General features: G+C 34.2%; 1 long non-coding RNA gene across 1 annotated transcript; it reads left to right on the plus strand.

The window, feature by feature from the left end:
* Window positions 1-5,889: 5,889 nt before the first annotated feature.
* LOC136042867 (uncharacterized) lies at window positions 5,890-7,398 on the plus strand. The gene is made up of 2 exons (XR_010621464.1): window positions 5,890-5,941; window positions 6,260-7,398. It is a non-coding gene; the product is annotated as an uncharacterized LOC136042867 (long non-coding RNA).
* The last annotated feature ends 9,122 nt before the right edge of the window (window positions 7,399-16,520 follow it).

Consider the following 16,520-nt stretch of genomic DNA (forward strand, 5'->3'; position numbering starts at 1 on the left):
ACAATAATATCATGTAAGCCCTTATCGACATTTTTATCAGGTATTTCAGCGGAAATCACATCATCAATTTCGTTTGAAGTAATTTTTTTATGTAGCCAGATTAGTATATGTGCGTGTGGCAAACCTCGTTTTTGCCATTCCACTGAGTACATCCAGCATCGCACTGACCCAAACACTTCATGTTTTACAAGGTAGTTTATCAGTGATTTCAACTTTTGCCGGAAGACACGTGCCGTAATGTCATGCCTATGAACCGCCGATTGTCCTTGAAGTAAAAGCTGCAGTATCTCGTCCCAAGATTGATTACATGTAAATGTAATAAATAAATCTGGACGACCATAGAGACGAACATACGCAATAGCATCTTGAGCATATTCATGCATATGACGGGGACTGCCAGCATATGACGAAGGTAAAATTGTTAATCTTCCAACGTTTGTGGTATTACCGTCATTTATAACTGCATCTCGCAAATGAATGTATTGTTCAGAGCGGAGCTTGGTCTGATTCAGGCGGATATATAGCAAACGTTCTGATTCAATTTTAGCATACATATCCACGACAAATTGGTGAAACAATTCACGGCATTTTAAAATATAATTTTCTTCATCCTGCCGAATCATTAGTCTATAGGAATAATAATACATTGCACTGCATTTCTTATTCATTTCTTTGTTAGTGGCTGGATTCATCAATTTAATATTAAAGTGATAGCCGTCGGCTCCATCCCAAAAAATGATAGGATATTGTAGGGCATCGTAGCATCGATGAGTTTCAGCAATTCTTAACAACTGAGCGTTTCGCTTATGTAGAATAATATCTCGAGGTAAAAACTGATCACCGACCATAACGATTGCCACTTCGTCGATAGTCGGAGCATTGTATCTACGCAGATGTTGGCCAGGAGGCGTTTTGTCAGCGGAAATAACAATTTTATGAGTATCAGTAGGCATCAAATCGATGGCTGTTTTGAACAGACGCACTAACTTATTATTTTCGTGGAAAAGATGTTGCAATTGGGAAACGATTGTCCTTTCAACGTTGGGAGAAATTTCGCAACGTGCATTCAATTCAGAATTTCTATCACTGATGAAGTACAATTGTAAAAATTTATGATTCTCGCCTGAGAATGGTAGAAGGGACCCTGCTTTATGATAAATTTGCCCTTTTACTTTGAAAGTAGACATAAATTGATCTGGATTTTCGATTTGGGCTCCAAACGACGTCATTTGGAAACATGAGTTGTATTGTCTGATTTTTGACAAAAAACGCTTAGATTCTGACGTATTTCCAGTAAGGAAAGTCTTCAATGGCTCTGGTGGTGCAGCCAATAGAGGAAGTTTAACTTTTCCTGAGGCGCAACACATTCCCATTGTTTCACCATTGAATTTCAAGGCCTTGCAATAGGGACAAATTTTAGACATTGTCCCGATTTGAACACATCTACTCAAGCTATAATCATCGACTGGGTTGTACCTGAATGCCAGGCGATAACTTTCAGATTGCTCTGATTCCTCGGCACGCTTTCTTTTCTTACTTTCTCTATCAGCCTCAAGCCTGTTTCCCTGCTGTTCTTTTGATTCCTCGGCACGCCTTCTTTTTTTACTTTCTCTTTCAGAAGCAAGTCTGGTTTCGCGTTGCTCTGGTAGTTCCTCGACACGCCTTCGTTGACGTAAATTGCACATTCTTAATCTGGCCCTTTCTCTTTGAACCGCAAGCCTGGTTTTGCTTTTTGGTAACATTCTATCTTTTTCAATGTTTTTCAATTTTTCAGTGTTCATTCTAACATTGATGTTAGAAAAAAATTTTACGTGCCAAGCATGCAAACACTCGACAATTTATAATAAAACTCAAAATTATAAATATCTGTTATAAGGTTTTCGAATTACTTTAATCTATTGTCAAAATATACAGAAATATTTATGCAATTCCCAGTTTCTACATTTTTAGTTTCAGTTTGCTTTTCAGTTTAGTTTCATTTTTATATATATTTAAGATATAATCTGGCGTAACGGACAGACAACTTATTTTTATATATATAGATATATATAAAAATAAGTTGTCTGTCTGTGGATGGATGGATCAGGTGACGTCACCTGAAAAAACTGGATCAGGTGACGTCAAAACTGAAAAAACTAAAAAAAGGCAAAAACTACAAAAAAAACTAAAAACTAATAAAAAAAATAAAAAAGCTAAAAAACTAAAAAAACTAAAAAAAGGCAAAAACTACAAAAAAAACTAAAAACTAATAAAAAAGCTAAAAAACTAAAAAAACTAAAAAAAGGCAAAAACTACAAAAAAAACTAAAAACTAATAAAAAAATAAAAAAGCTAAAAAACTAAAAAAACAAAAAAAAAACTAAAAAAAGGTAAAAAACTAAAAAAAAATAAAAACTAAAAAAAAATAAAAAAAAGGAAAAAACTGAAAAATAAGCTAAAATAAAGGTAAAAACCAATAAAAAACTAAAAAAAAACTGAAAAAACTAAAAAAAGGCAAAAACTAAAAAAAAAACTAAAAACTAATAAAAAAAGTAAAAAAGCTAAAAAACTAAAAAAACTAAAAAAACTAAAAAAACTAAAAAAAGGTAAAAAACTAAAAAAAATAAAAAATTAAAAAAAACTAAAAAAAAGGAAAAAACTGAAAAATAAGCTAAAATAAAGGTAAAAACCAATAAAAAACTAAAAAGAAAAAAAGGAAAAAACTAAAAAAATTTTCATCTAAAAAACTAAAAAAAACTAAAAAAGGTAAAAACTAAAAGAACTAAAAAAGAAAAAAATAAATGACGAAACTCAAAGAGAAAGCGACCAGGACAAAAGGAATGTTCGATTAGCAATCAACAAAGCACCGGGACACTGGGAGTATAAATGACGACCAGGACATAAGTAAAAAAAAAAACTATCTATATATATAAAAATAAGTTGTCTGTGGATCTGTGGATCGTGGATCAGGTGAGGTCACCTGAAAAAACTGGATCAGGTGACGTCAAAACTGAAAAAACTAAAAAAAGGCAAAAACTACAAAAAAAACTAAAAACTAATAAAAAAAATAAAAAAGCTAAAAAACTAAAAAACTAAAAAAAGGCAAAAACTACAAAAAAAACTAAAAACTAATAAAAAAGCTAAAAAACTAAAAAAACTAAAAAAAAGGCAAAAACTACAAAAAAAACTAAAAACTAATAAAAAAAAATAAAAAAGCTAAAAAACTAAAAAAACTAAAAAAACTAAAAAAAGGTAAAAAACTAAAAAAACTAAAAACTAAAAAAAAAATAAAAAAAAGGAAAAAACTGAAAAATAAGCTAAAATAAAGGTAAAAACCAATAAAAAACTAAAAAAAAAACTGAAAAAACTAAAAAAAGGCAAAAACTACAAAAAAACTAAAAACTAATAAAAAAAGTAAAAAAGCTAAAAAACTAAAAAAACTAAAAAAACTAAAAAAACTAAAAAAAGGTAAAAAACTAAAAAAAATAAAAAATAAAAAAAAAAACTAAAAAAAAAAGGATAAAACTGAAAAATAAGCTAACATAAAGGTAAAAACCAATAAAAAACTAAAAAGAAAAAAAGGAAAAAACTAAAAAAAATTTTCATCTAAAAAACTAAAAAAAAACTAAAAAAGGTAACAAAACTAAAAAGAAGGTAAAAACTACAAAAAAACTAAAAAGAAAAAAAAACTAAAAACTAATAAAAAAACTAAAAAATCTAAAAATCTAAATAAACTAAAAAAGAAAAAAAAAGGAAAAAAATAAAGGAGAAAAACAAAACTAAAAAACGAATGTATATACAGACCGGTACACCGGGATACAAATCACGACCGGGACACAGGGAATATAAATGACGACCGGGACACAGGGACACAACTACAACGGGGACACCGGGAGAAACAGGGGGATATAAATGACGACCGGGACAAAAAAACTAAAAAGAAAAAAAAACTAAAAACTAATAAAAAGACTAAAAAATCTAAAAATCTAAATAAGCTAAAAAAGAAAAAAAAAGAAAAAAATAAAGGAGAAAAACAAAACTAAAAAACGAATGTATATACAGACCGGGACACCGGGATACAAATGACGACCGGGACACAGGGAATATAAATGACGACCGGGACACAGGGACACAACTACAACGGGGACAGGGGGAAACAGGGGGATGTAAATGACGACCGGGACACCGGGACAGGGAATGGTCGATTAGCAATCACCATCAACAAAGCTCAAGGGCAATCATTAGAATCATGAGGTATAGATCTGAATACAGATTGTTTTCCCATGGACCATTATATGTTGCATGTTCAAGAGTCGGTAAACCTGACAATCTATTTATATGCAAAGACAATGGGACAGCAAAGAATGTTGTATATTCGCAAGTTTTACGTAGTTAAAACCATATATATATATATATATATATATATATATATATATATATATATATATATATATATATATATATATATATATACTAGCTGTTGGGGTGGCGCTTCGCGCCACCCCAACACCTAGTTGGTGGGGGCGCTTCGCGCCCCCCCCAAGCCCCCCCGCGCGTGTAAGTCGTTACGCGCCATAATAGTTACGCGCCATTGTAGTTGTGTCCCTATGTCCCACCTGTGAATATAGATATATATATATATATATGGTTTTAACTACGTAAAACTTGCGAATATACAACATTCTTTGCTGTCCCATTGTCTTTGCATATAAATAGATTGTCAGGTTATCCCCCTGTTTCCCCCGGTGTCCCCGTTGTAGTTGTGTCCCTGTATCCCGGTCGTCATTTATATTCCCTGTGTCCCGGGTCCCGGTCATCATTTGTATCCCGGTGTCCCGGTCTGTATATACATTCGTTTTTTAGTTTTGTTTTTCTCCTTTATTTTTTTCCTTTTTTTTTCTTTTTTAGCTTATTTAGATTTTTAGATTTTTTAGTTTTTTTTATTAGTTTTTAGTTTTTATTTCTTTTTAGTTTTTTTGTCCCGGTCGTCATTTATATCCCCCTGTTTCCCCCGGTGTCCCCGTTGTAGTTGTGTCCCTGTGTCCCGGTCGTTATTTATATTCCCTGTGTCCCGGTCGTCATTTGTATCCCGGTGTACCGGTCTGTATATACATTCGTTTTTTAGTTTTGTTTTTCTCCTTTATTTTTTTCCTTTTTTTTTCTTTTTTAGTTTATTTAGATTTTTAGATTTTTTAGTTTTTTTATTAGTTTTTAGTTTTTTTTTCTTTTTAGTTTTTTTGTAGTTTTTACCTTCTTTTTAGTTTTGTTAATTTTTTTTTTTACTTGTGTCCTGGTCGTCATTTATACTCCCTGTGTCCCGGTGCTTTGTTGATTGCTAATCGAACATTCCTTTTGTCCTGGTCGCTTTCTCTTTGAGTGTCGTCATTTATTTTTTTCTTTTTTAGTTCTTTTAGTTTTTACCTTTTTTAGTTTTTTTTTAGTTTTTAGTTTTTTTAGTTTTTTACCTTTTTTTAGTTTTTTTAGTTTTTTAGCTTTTTTATTTTTTTTATTAGTTTTTAGTTTTTTTGTAGTTTTTGCCTTTTTTTTTAGTTTTTTGTCCTGGTCGCTTTCTCTTTGAGTGTCGTCATTTATTAGTTTTTTCCTTTTTTTTTTTTAGTTTTTTATTGGTTTTTACCTTTATTTTAGCTTATTTTTCAGTTTTTTCCTTTTTTTTAGTTTTTTTTTATTTTTTATTTTTTTTAGTTTTTTACCTTTTTTTAGTTTTTTTAGTTTTTTTAGTTTTTTAGCTTTTTTACTTTTTTTATTAGTTTTTAGTTTTTTTTTGTAGTTTTTGCCTTTTTTTAGTTTTTTCAGTTTTTTTTAGTTTTTTATTGGTTTTTACCTTTATAGTTTTTTTAGTTTTTTAGCTTTTTTATTTTTTTTATTAGTTTTTAGTTTTTTTTGTAGTTTTTGCCTTTTTTTAGTTTTTTCAGTTTTGACGTCACCTAATCCAGTTTTTTCAGGTGACGTCACCTGACACATCCATCCACACATCCATCCATCCATCCATCCACAGACAACTTATTTTTATATATATAGATATATATCTATCTATATTCACAGGTGGGACATAGGGACACAACTACAATGGCGCGTAACTATTATGGCGCGTAACGACTTACGCGCGCGGGGGGGCTTGGGGGGGGCGCGAAGCGCCCCCACCAACTAGGTGTTGGGGTGGCGCGAAGCGCCACCCCAACACCTAGTCTATATATATAAAAATAAGTTGTCTGTCTGTCTGAGGATGGATCAGGTGACGTCACCTGAAAAAACTGGATCAGGTGACGTCAAAACTGAAAAAACTAAAAAAAGGCAAAAACTAAAAAAAAAACTAAAAACTAATAAAAAAAATAAAAAAGCTAAAAAACTAAAAAAACTAAAAAAAGGCAAAAACTACAAAAAAAACTAAAAACTAATAAAAAAGCTAAAAAACTAAAAAAACTAAAAAAAGGCAAAAACTACAAAAAAAACTAAAAACTAATAAAAAAAATAAAAAAGCTAAAAAACTAAAAAAACTAAAAAAACTAAAAAAAGGTAAAAAACTAAAAAAACTAAAAACTAAAAAAACTAAAAAAAAAGGAAAAAACTGAAAAATAAGCTAAAATAAAGGAAAAAACCAATAAAAAACTAAAAAAAAAACTGAAAAAACTAAAAAAGGCAAAAACTACAAAAAAAAAACTAAAAACTAATAAAAAAAGTAAAAAAGCTAAAAAACTAAAAAAACTAAAAAAACTAAAAAAAGGTAAGAAACTAAAAAAAATAAAAACTAAAAAAAACTAAAAAAAGGAAAAAACTGAAAAATAAGCTAAAATAAAGGTAAAAACCAATAAAAAACTAAAAAAAAAACTGAAAAAACTAAAAAAAGGCAAAAACTACAAAAAAACTAAAAACTAATAAAAAAAGTAAAAAAGCTAAAAAACTAAAAAAACTAAAAAAACTAAAAAAACTAAAAAAAGGTAAAAAACTAAAAAAAATAAAAAATAAAAAAAAAATAAAAAAAAGGAAAAAACTGAAAAATAAGCTAACATAAAGGTAAAAACCAATAAAAAACTAAAAAGAAAAAAAGGAAAAAACTTAAAAAAATTTTCATCTAAAAAACTAAAAAAACCTAAAAAAGGTAAAAACTAAAAGAACTAAAAAAGAAAAAAATAAATGACGACACTCAAAGAGAAAGCGACCAGGACAAAAGGAATGTTCGATTAGCAATCAACAAAGCACCGGGACACAGGGAGTATAAATGACGACCAGGACATAAGTAAAAAAAAAAATTAACAAAACTAAAAAGAAGGTAAAAACTACAAAAAAACTAAAAAGAAAAAAAACTAAAAACTAATAAAAAAACTAAAAAATCTAAAAATCTAAATAAACTAAAAAAGAAAAAAAAAGGAAAAAAATAAAGGAGAAAAACAAAACTAAAAAACGAATGTATATACAGACCGGTACACCGGGATACAAATGACGACTGGGACACAGGGAATATAAATGACGACCGGGACACAGGGACACAACTACAACGGGGACACCGGGGGAAACAGGGGGATATAAATGACGACCGGGACAAAAAAACTAAAAAGAAAAAAAAACTAAAAACTAATAAAAAAACTAAAAAATCTAAAAATCTAAATAAGCTAAAAAAGAAAAAAAAAAGGAAAAAAATAAAGGAGAAAAACAAAACTAAAAAACGAATGTATATACAGACCGGGACACCGGGATACAAATGACGACCGGGACACAGGGAATATAAATGACGACCGGGACACAGGGACACAACTACAACGGGGACACCGGGGGAAACAGGGGGATGTAAATGACGACCGGGACACCGGGACAGGGAATGGTCGATTAGCAATCACCATCAACAAAGCTCAAGGGCAATCATTAGAATCATGAGGTATAGATCTGAATACAGATTGTCTTCCCATGGACCATTATATGTTGCATGTTCAAGAGTCGGTAAACCTGACAATCTATTTATATGCAAAGACAATGGGACAGCAAAGAATGTTGTATATTCGCAAGTTTTACGTAGTTAAAACCATATATATATATATATATATATATATATATATATATATATATATATATATATATATATATATATATATATATATATATCTATCTATATTCACAGGTGGGACATAGGGACACAACTACAATGGCGCGTAACTATTATGGCGCGTAACGACTTACGCGCGCGGGGGGGCTTGGGGGGGCGCGAAGCGCCCCCACCAACTAGGTGTTGGGGTGGCGCGAAGCGCCACCCCAACAGCTAGTAGATATATATATATATATATATATATATATATATATATATATATATATATATATATATCCGATGAAGATGCTCAAAGAGTCTATGCCAAAAAACTTGCTGCTGATAGAGAAAGTCAGAAAAGAAAGCGTGCCGAGGAATCAAAAGAACAGCAAGGAAACAGGCTTGAGGCTAAAGAACGCAAAACCGCGCAGTTAGATGAAGATCCACCTGGACAGCGAGAGTCAAAACATATCAAAACTGAAAATGATAGCGATGATGATTGGGTTTGGGATCTTGACTTGGATAAGGTCATCAATGCCTACCAGATTTTTGTTAAAAAAACAAAGGTTCGGCGATATGTATTTCATAGTGAAGCTGAAAAATAAAGAAGAAAAAGAAAACTGAAAAAAAGAAAAAATGTAAAAAACTAAAAAATACTAAAAAGAAAAAACACTCAAAGAGAAATTACAGACAGGGACACAAATGACGACCGGGACAGAGGGAATATAAATAACGACCGGGACACTCAAGGAGAAATTACAGACTGGGATACCGGGACACAAATGACGACCGGGACACAGGCAATATAAAAGACGACCAGGACACAGGTATTTAAGAATATCGTTCAAAGACAAATTTTTAATTGTAAGAAGACCGTTGAAAGAAAATTTCTAATTGTAAAATGACTGAAGAACCTACAATGGCAACACCCGAGGAAGCTGCTCAAAACGAATGTATTCACGCCGAAGTAGCTGAGTTGGTAAAGTGTTATGTTTCAGGTTCTAGGTCCGAGAGGCCATCTTTTCCACAAAAATAATAATTTAGTGCTTCTGCTTAAAAACAGCAATCGAATTGATGCCTCCTGATACGCAACTATCAACAAAGTGGCAATCGTTGTGGGCGGTGATCAGTTCTTACCTCGAGATAATATTCTTTATAGGCGAAACAATCAGTTGACAAGAATTGCTTAAACTCATCGATGCTACGATGCCCTACAATATCCTGACGAATATAAATGACGCCCGGGTCACTCAAATAGAAATCACAGACTGGGACACCGGGACACAAATGACGACGAGGACACAGGGAATATAAATGACGACCCGGACACAGGGACACAACTACAACGGGGACGCCGGGGGGCACAGGGGGATATATAAATGACGACGGCAACAAAAGGACACAACTACAATGGCGCGTAACTAATATGGCGCGTAACGACTTACGCGCGCGGGGGGGCTTGGGGGGGCACAAAGCGCCCCCACCAACTAGGTGTTGGGGTGGTGCGAAGCGCCACCCCAACAGCTAGTATTTAATATATCCTATGTGTTCGTTAGGAATTAGTTAGGAAGGCTGGCTTTCATCAGATTTACCCGAGTTTGAATCCGAATTGCAAAGTAAATTTGTTTATACTATATTATCTAAAGATAAGTGTGTGTTGCATCATCATCTATATAACGATTCCTTATAATATTTCAATTAGTATGGACTACACTTCGCTCTATAATGTAACTATGGGACGTGATCGTCTCCTACTAGGTTGTTAGCTACCGCTGCAACCGGGGTTTAGATTCATCCTACTTAACAAATGAAGATAATATGAATGAGCCACAGAGTTCAGTTTCTTTAGACTTGAGTTTGTTCTTCACTGTGAAACCTTCACAATGAATCTGTATTGAACAATAAGTTGCACGGAAAATCTGGCTTTATCTCAGATTTTAAAGAAAGATTAAAACGGCTAGGCCAGTTCTACGGGTGACGAATAACAGATTGTCAAAGATTCTACTTTTTGGCCATCTATCTGGGGTCAAATGAAAAGTAAGCTGTCTAAAACTCGGGTGGTAAGCGGTCGTACGAAAGGATTTAAAGAATATTGGAACTGTATTGAATGGAGAAAAAGGTGAAACTTATGTATAACCAAAGAGCAACCAAAAGTTATTTTTAGTTGTAGTAAAAGTAGTAGTCAATCCAAAGAGAAAATAGAGACTAGCGTTTGTAGTATCATGCTAAAAAGTCTGTTGAAATTCCATCGATCTATTTATGCGACGTATTTTCAAATTAGTAAATCAAATTACTGCTTATTCCAGGAAAGAAAAACAGGCCTAGCTTTTTATAACCAGGTTATCTAATTCTAAGCATCAAATCTAGACTGACAAGGAAATTCGTTTCTACTGTTATTGCTACTACAAAGTCACTGCAAGACCAAGCCACCTGAGGCCAACACAATTACAAGCGCTCCTACTCCATCCCAACCTATTCAAGCTTCCTTCTTTCACCCTCTCTATAAGTTCCTATTCTTCTTAAATCTTTTCTTACGAAATCCGCCGACCCCATTTGGGCAACAATATGGTTTTCGTCTGGCTGACAAGGACCATCTTTGGCAATCTGTCATCCTTCATTCATGGAACATGTCCTAGCCATCTCATCTTTTCTCGTATTGTAGCCCTAGAAAGCTTGATTGAAACGTGATTTTTGTCTAGCTTACAGTGTGAGATGCGGTCTGTCGCATACCATACAGTAAGTCTGACGCTCCTTCCCTCCCCCTGGATAATTTTATGCCGGCGCCCTTGGAATGACTATGTAAAATTCGTTTGATTTTTTCTTCGCCAGTTAAATCTGGAATATTACAAATAATTGAGTTTCCAGTGGGAATATCATTTTTTTTCCGAGTAACATTTTTTCCAAATGTTGTTTGTTTTCCTGTGTTGAAATTCATTGAGGCTTTTGGGAAGGGACTTGAGTTTTCCTTTTTTATTCTGTACTTAAAAGAAGAAATTCTCGATCTCAAGACTTGCACAATTAAAGCCAAGTATGCACATTATGTTAGAAATCCTTAAAAACACAGGACTTTCAATTTCTGGAAAATAACAACTACCTTGAATCACTGAAAGGAGAGCAAAACTTAATTCAAGATTCAACAAAAAATTAACAATTAACGGACGCAGCCTTAGACGAAGAACAGTACTATGAAATATGTTGAAGCTTAACATTTAAATCTTTCGTTTGAAGCAACCATAGCGAAATTATAGAATAACAAAGCCTGAATTAATTCTGCTACAAATAGTACAGCGCCATCTTTAACCTTAACAATAAATATTGATGTATGATTTATATAGAGGGATAAACTTTGGTTTTTTCATTAGCAACCACTGAAATCTTTTCGGTTTTCAGTAACACCATAGTGTTTTCAGTCACCATGTCCTTCATAAGATAGGTTAGGGTTATATAATAATTGTATTAAATAGTTAACGTGGCTATGCCGCGCTTGATGGTTGACAGGTTACGAATATGTGTTGTTTGGCCATTCATTTTGGACTAAACGAAAAGCAGGTCGTCCCCAAATGAGAAGGGGAAGAAGTCGTAAGAAACCGTTTAAAAGAAACTGTTACTTTATGGAAAGGGGAACTGAAGCTTTGAACAGACTGGGTCGGTTGAAGAGTGCGTACAGTTATTAATAGTTAAGGCAGTATTAGATTTTATTTAGTGTCAAGCAGCCGGAGTTTATAGATTTGCTATCATCTTTCTCGAAATTAATAGATTTCGACAATTGATACTGATTTCGCTGTGTAACAATTAGCTCTAACACAAATAAAATTCATGCCACGTCGAGTGTTTGAAAAGGAGGGTGGAACGATTCTTATTTAAAAACCTTGATTAAACTCGTAACATTATTTTCCGCTACACGCAACACCTGCTGTAAATAATTTTTAAAATTGTACAGCTTTTCGGTTAAATAGTGAATATACGCACTTGTATAAGTTGTGTCAATCGTGGACTCCATGAAAGGAGGTAAAGGCTGAAAGTTTGAATTGATTGGGGTGCAGATTAAGCTTGCACGGCTGTGTTGGTCTTAGGCAGCTTGGTGCTGCAGTAAGTTGTTAGTAGTAGCAATAGCTTATAATGATTTGACAATTCATAACATAAGAAGACCAATCTCTATAATCCCCAGAACCCATAAAACACAAATGAAATACCAGAAGCACTGATTATCCATAAAAAATGTATTTAATTAGCTCCTTCCACAGCTAAATTACCGTGGTTTATTGAGTTAAAGATAAAAGCAAGCAAACTTCGGCACTATACGCTGAATAAAAATTTCCATAGCGTCGAAAATTAAACACACTTAATGAATCACAGGCAAAACCGAGCTTTTTTGGTTGGACTGCCTCCTGGTAACAGCCTGATTTCGGAAAATTCATGGTATACACTTTGGTATTAGCACACAGAGCACTTTTATAGACTAATGTTTCTTAGTAAATCCTATAGACGTTTCACCCACTTTCATAGACCTTGGAAGATAATCATGTAGTGGCGCAGTGGTACTAATTGCTGCTTGATAATACGGGACCTGGAGATCAATCTCACCACCTGCAAGGCCCATAATTTTATTCTGATGATGAGATTATGCGAAAGCATCGATACTAATCCAAACAATAAAAGAAGGAGAGCTTGGAAGGTATTAACTGACCCTTAGTAGCTGGAGGATGAAGATTCTTTCCCTGAAATCTCACAATTTTGGTAATTCAGTTTTCCACATAGTTCTCTAATATTCCATAGCACCTCTTATATAGAAATTTCCTCCGCTTTCTTAGAATTTGAAAGATATCAACTGAAGCTTAGTACCTGGAGGGTGTGTCTTCTTTCAACAAAATGTCACTATTCCGGCAATTTAATTTTCCATAAGTTCTCTAATATTTCATCGCATAATGCATATTCACCGCTTTCTTAGAACTTGGATGATATCTTAGTAGGTGGAGAGTGGGTATTTTTTCCCAGAAATCTCACAATTCAGGCAATTCAGTTTTCCATCAGTTCTAATACCAAACTATCAATATAGATTTATCAATACGATGCTAATACCGATATTGAACGGAAAGAGATAGAGATAACGGAAAACAGAAAGAGATAACGGAAAACCTGCCTTCCTTGTCACTATGACGAGTGACTATTAACAGCCAGAATTCATGAAAAATCTCCAAGACCTCAATCTCCAGAATTCAGGTTAGATTAAATTGCTCAAGTTTTCAAAACAAAACTTCAAGCTATAATGGACGACATAGAAAAACAAATTTTCGGGTTCGGCGGGAGCGGAACTCCAATATTCAGGTAAATCCAGAAATAGCGAAGATATTGGCAATCACCGTCAACAAAGTACCGGGATTCAAATTACGACCGAAACACAGGGAATATAAATGACGACCAGAACACTCAAAGAGAAATTACAGACCGGGACACCGGAACACAAATGACGACCGGGACAAAAATGACGACCGGGACACAGGGAAACAACTACAACAGGGACGCCGGGGGGCACAGGGGTATATATAAATGACGACGGGGACACAGGGAATATTTGATTAGCAATCACCATCAACAAAGCTCAAGGGCAATCATTAGAATAATGTGGTATAGATCTGAATACAGATTGCTTTTCCCATGGACAATTATATGCTGCATGTTCAAGAGTCGGTAAACCTGACAATCTATTTATATGCACAGACAATGGGAGACACCGGGACACAAATGACAACCGGGACACCGGGACACAGGGAATAAAAATGACGACTGGGACAATCAAAGAGAAATTAAAGACTGGGACACTGGGACACAAATGACGACCAGGATACTGGGAATATAAATGACGACCGACTCACAGGGACACAACTACAAGGGGGATGCTGGGGGCACAGGGGGATTCATGAAATTCATGTAAAATCTCCAAGACCTCAATCTCCAGAATTCAGGTTAGATTAAATTGCTCAAGTTTTCAAAACAAAACTTCAAGCTATAATGGACGACATAGAAAAACAAATTTTCGGGTTCGGCGGGAGCGGAACTCCAATATTCCGGTAAATCCAGAAATAGCGAAGATATTGGCAATCACCATCAACAAAGTACCGGGATTCAAATTATGACCGAAACACAGGGAATATAAATGACGACCAGAACACTCAAAGAGAAATTACAGACCGGGACACCGGAACACAAATGACGACCGGGACAAAAATGACGACCGGGACACAGGGAAACAACTACAACGGGGACGCCGGGGGGCACAGGGGAATATATAAATGAGTGACTATCTGGAGTAAATCCAGAAATAGCGAAGATATTGGCAAAATTAATTGCTGTGTATTCTGATTTCAGACCACAAAGACCCTCCAGTTATATGTCGGAGAGGAAGAGAAACCGTAAGGAATGATGCAGAACCTATGATAGTAGGTTTTTTTTGCATGGTTTGGTCGATTTTTGCTCCCTATTTGGTTTCTCAGCATGCATTCAGAGACATTTTAATACCTTTTTTTCTTCTTCTTCTCCATTTAAAGTGTTTCCCTCCTTGTTCACTAAAGCATTGTTTTGCGAACAGGCAGCTCTGTTCTGGACTCGGAATAGCTCAGAAACCCTGGATATAGAAATCAGCCCAACATTGCATGCTATTGTAACTATGACAAGGCCCTAGTCAATTATTGTAATTTCTCTGACGTGCTTATGCTACCTTGTGTGCTATTTTAGCCAATAAATCATATTCTATTCTATTCTAATCCTTACGGGGTCATATATCTCTTTTTAGTCAAAATAGAATTGCCATATAAACGGCAAAAATCGTGACTCTGTGAGGGGCATGAATTATCTGTTTAAATATGTTTCAAAAGGTCAGGGGTCACGGTTGTACATGATTTTGTTATATGCACAGACAATGGGACAGTAAAGAATGTTGTATATTCGCAAGTTTTACGTAGTTAAAAACATATATGTATATATATATATATATATATATATATATATATATATATATATATATATATATATATATGTATATATATATATATATATATATATATATATATATATATATATATATATATATATATATATATAAATATATCTATATTCACAGGTGGGACATAGGGCCACAACTACAATGACACGTAACTAATATGGCGCGTAACGACTTACGCGCGCGGGGGGGCTTGGGGGGGCGCAAAGTGCCCCCACCAACTAGGTGTTGGGTTGGCGCGAAGCGCCACCCCAACAGCTAGTATACATATATATATAAATACTAGCTGTTGGGGTGGCGCTTCGCGCCACCCCAACACCTAGTTGGTGGGGGCGCTTCGCGCCCCCTCCCCAAGCCCCCCCGTGCGCGTAAGTCGTTACGCGCCATTGTAGTTGTGTCCCTATGTCCAACCTGGTCGATTCCCTGTGTCGCCGTCGTCATTTATATATCCCCCTGTGCCCCTCGGCGTCCCCGTTGTATTTGTGTCCCTGTGTCCCCGGTGTCCCGGTCGTCATTTGTGTCCCGGTGTCCTGGTCTGTATATACATTCGTTTTTGAATTGGTCTTTTTTTAGGTTTTAGTTTTTTACCTTTTTTTAGTTTTTTTAGTTATACCTCATGATTCTAATGATTGCCTTTGAGCTTTGTTGATGGTGATTGCTAATCGAACATTCCCTGTGTCCCCGTCGTCATTTATATATCCCCCTGTGCCCCCCGGCGTCCCCGTTGTAGTTGTGTCCCTGTGTCCTGGTCGTCATTTATATTCCCTGTGTCCCGGTCGTCATTTGTATCCCGGTGTCCCGGTTTGTATAGGCTATACATTCGTTTTTGAAATGGTATATGATGAAATAAATTTTTGTATTTTTCCCCTTTTTTTCTTTTTATTTTTTTTGGTTTTTACTTTTTTTTTAGTTTTTTTTTAGTTTTTTTTCTTTTTTCTTTTTATTTTTTTTTATTTTTATGTTTTTTAGTTTTGTTTTTCTCCTTTATTTTTCATTTTTTTTCCTTTTTTTATTTTTTTTCTTTTTTAGTTTTTTTAGTTTTTTTATTAGTTTTTAGTTTTTTTTCTTTTTAGTTTTTTTGTAGTTTTTACCTTTTTTTTAGTTTTTTTTAGCTTTTTTTTACTTATGTCCTGGTCGTCATTTATACTCCCTGTGTCCCGGTCGTCATTTGTGTCCCGGTGCTTTGTTGATGGTGATTGCTAATCGAACATTCCTTGTGTCCCGGTCGTCATTTGTGTCCCGATGTCCCGGTCTGAAATTTCGTCAGTCGAAAACATGACGTCAGTCAACACAGAAACATGACGTCACCTGATCCACAGACAGACAGACAGACAACTTATTTATGTATATATATATATAGATATATATATATATATATATATATATATATATATATATATATATATATATATATATATATATATATATATATATATATATATATATATATATATATATAGTGCCCCCCCCGTGCGCGTAAGTCGTTATCCGCCATATTAGTTACACGACA

The sequence above is a fragment of the Artemia franciscana genome, unplaced genomic scaffold (genome assembly GCF_032884065.1).
Source record: "Artemia franciscana unplaced genomic scaffold, ASM3288406v1 Scaffold_2249, whole genome shotgun sequence".
Classification (NCBI taxonomy): domain Eukaryota; kingdom Metazoa; phylum Arthropoda; class Branchiopoda; order Anostraca; family Artemiidae; genus Artemia; species Artemia franciscana.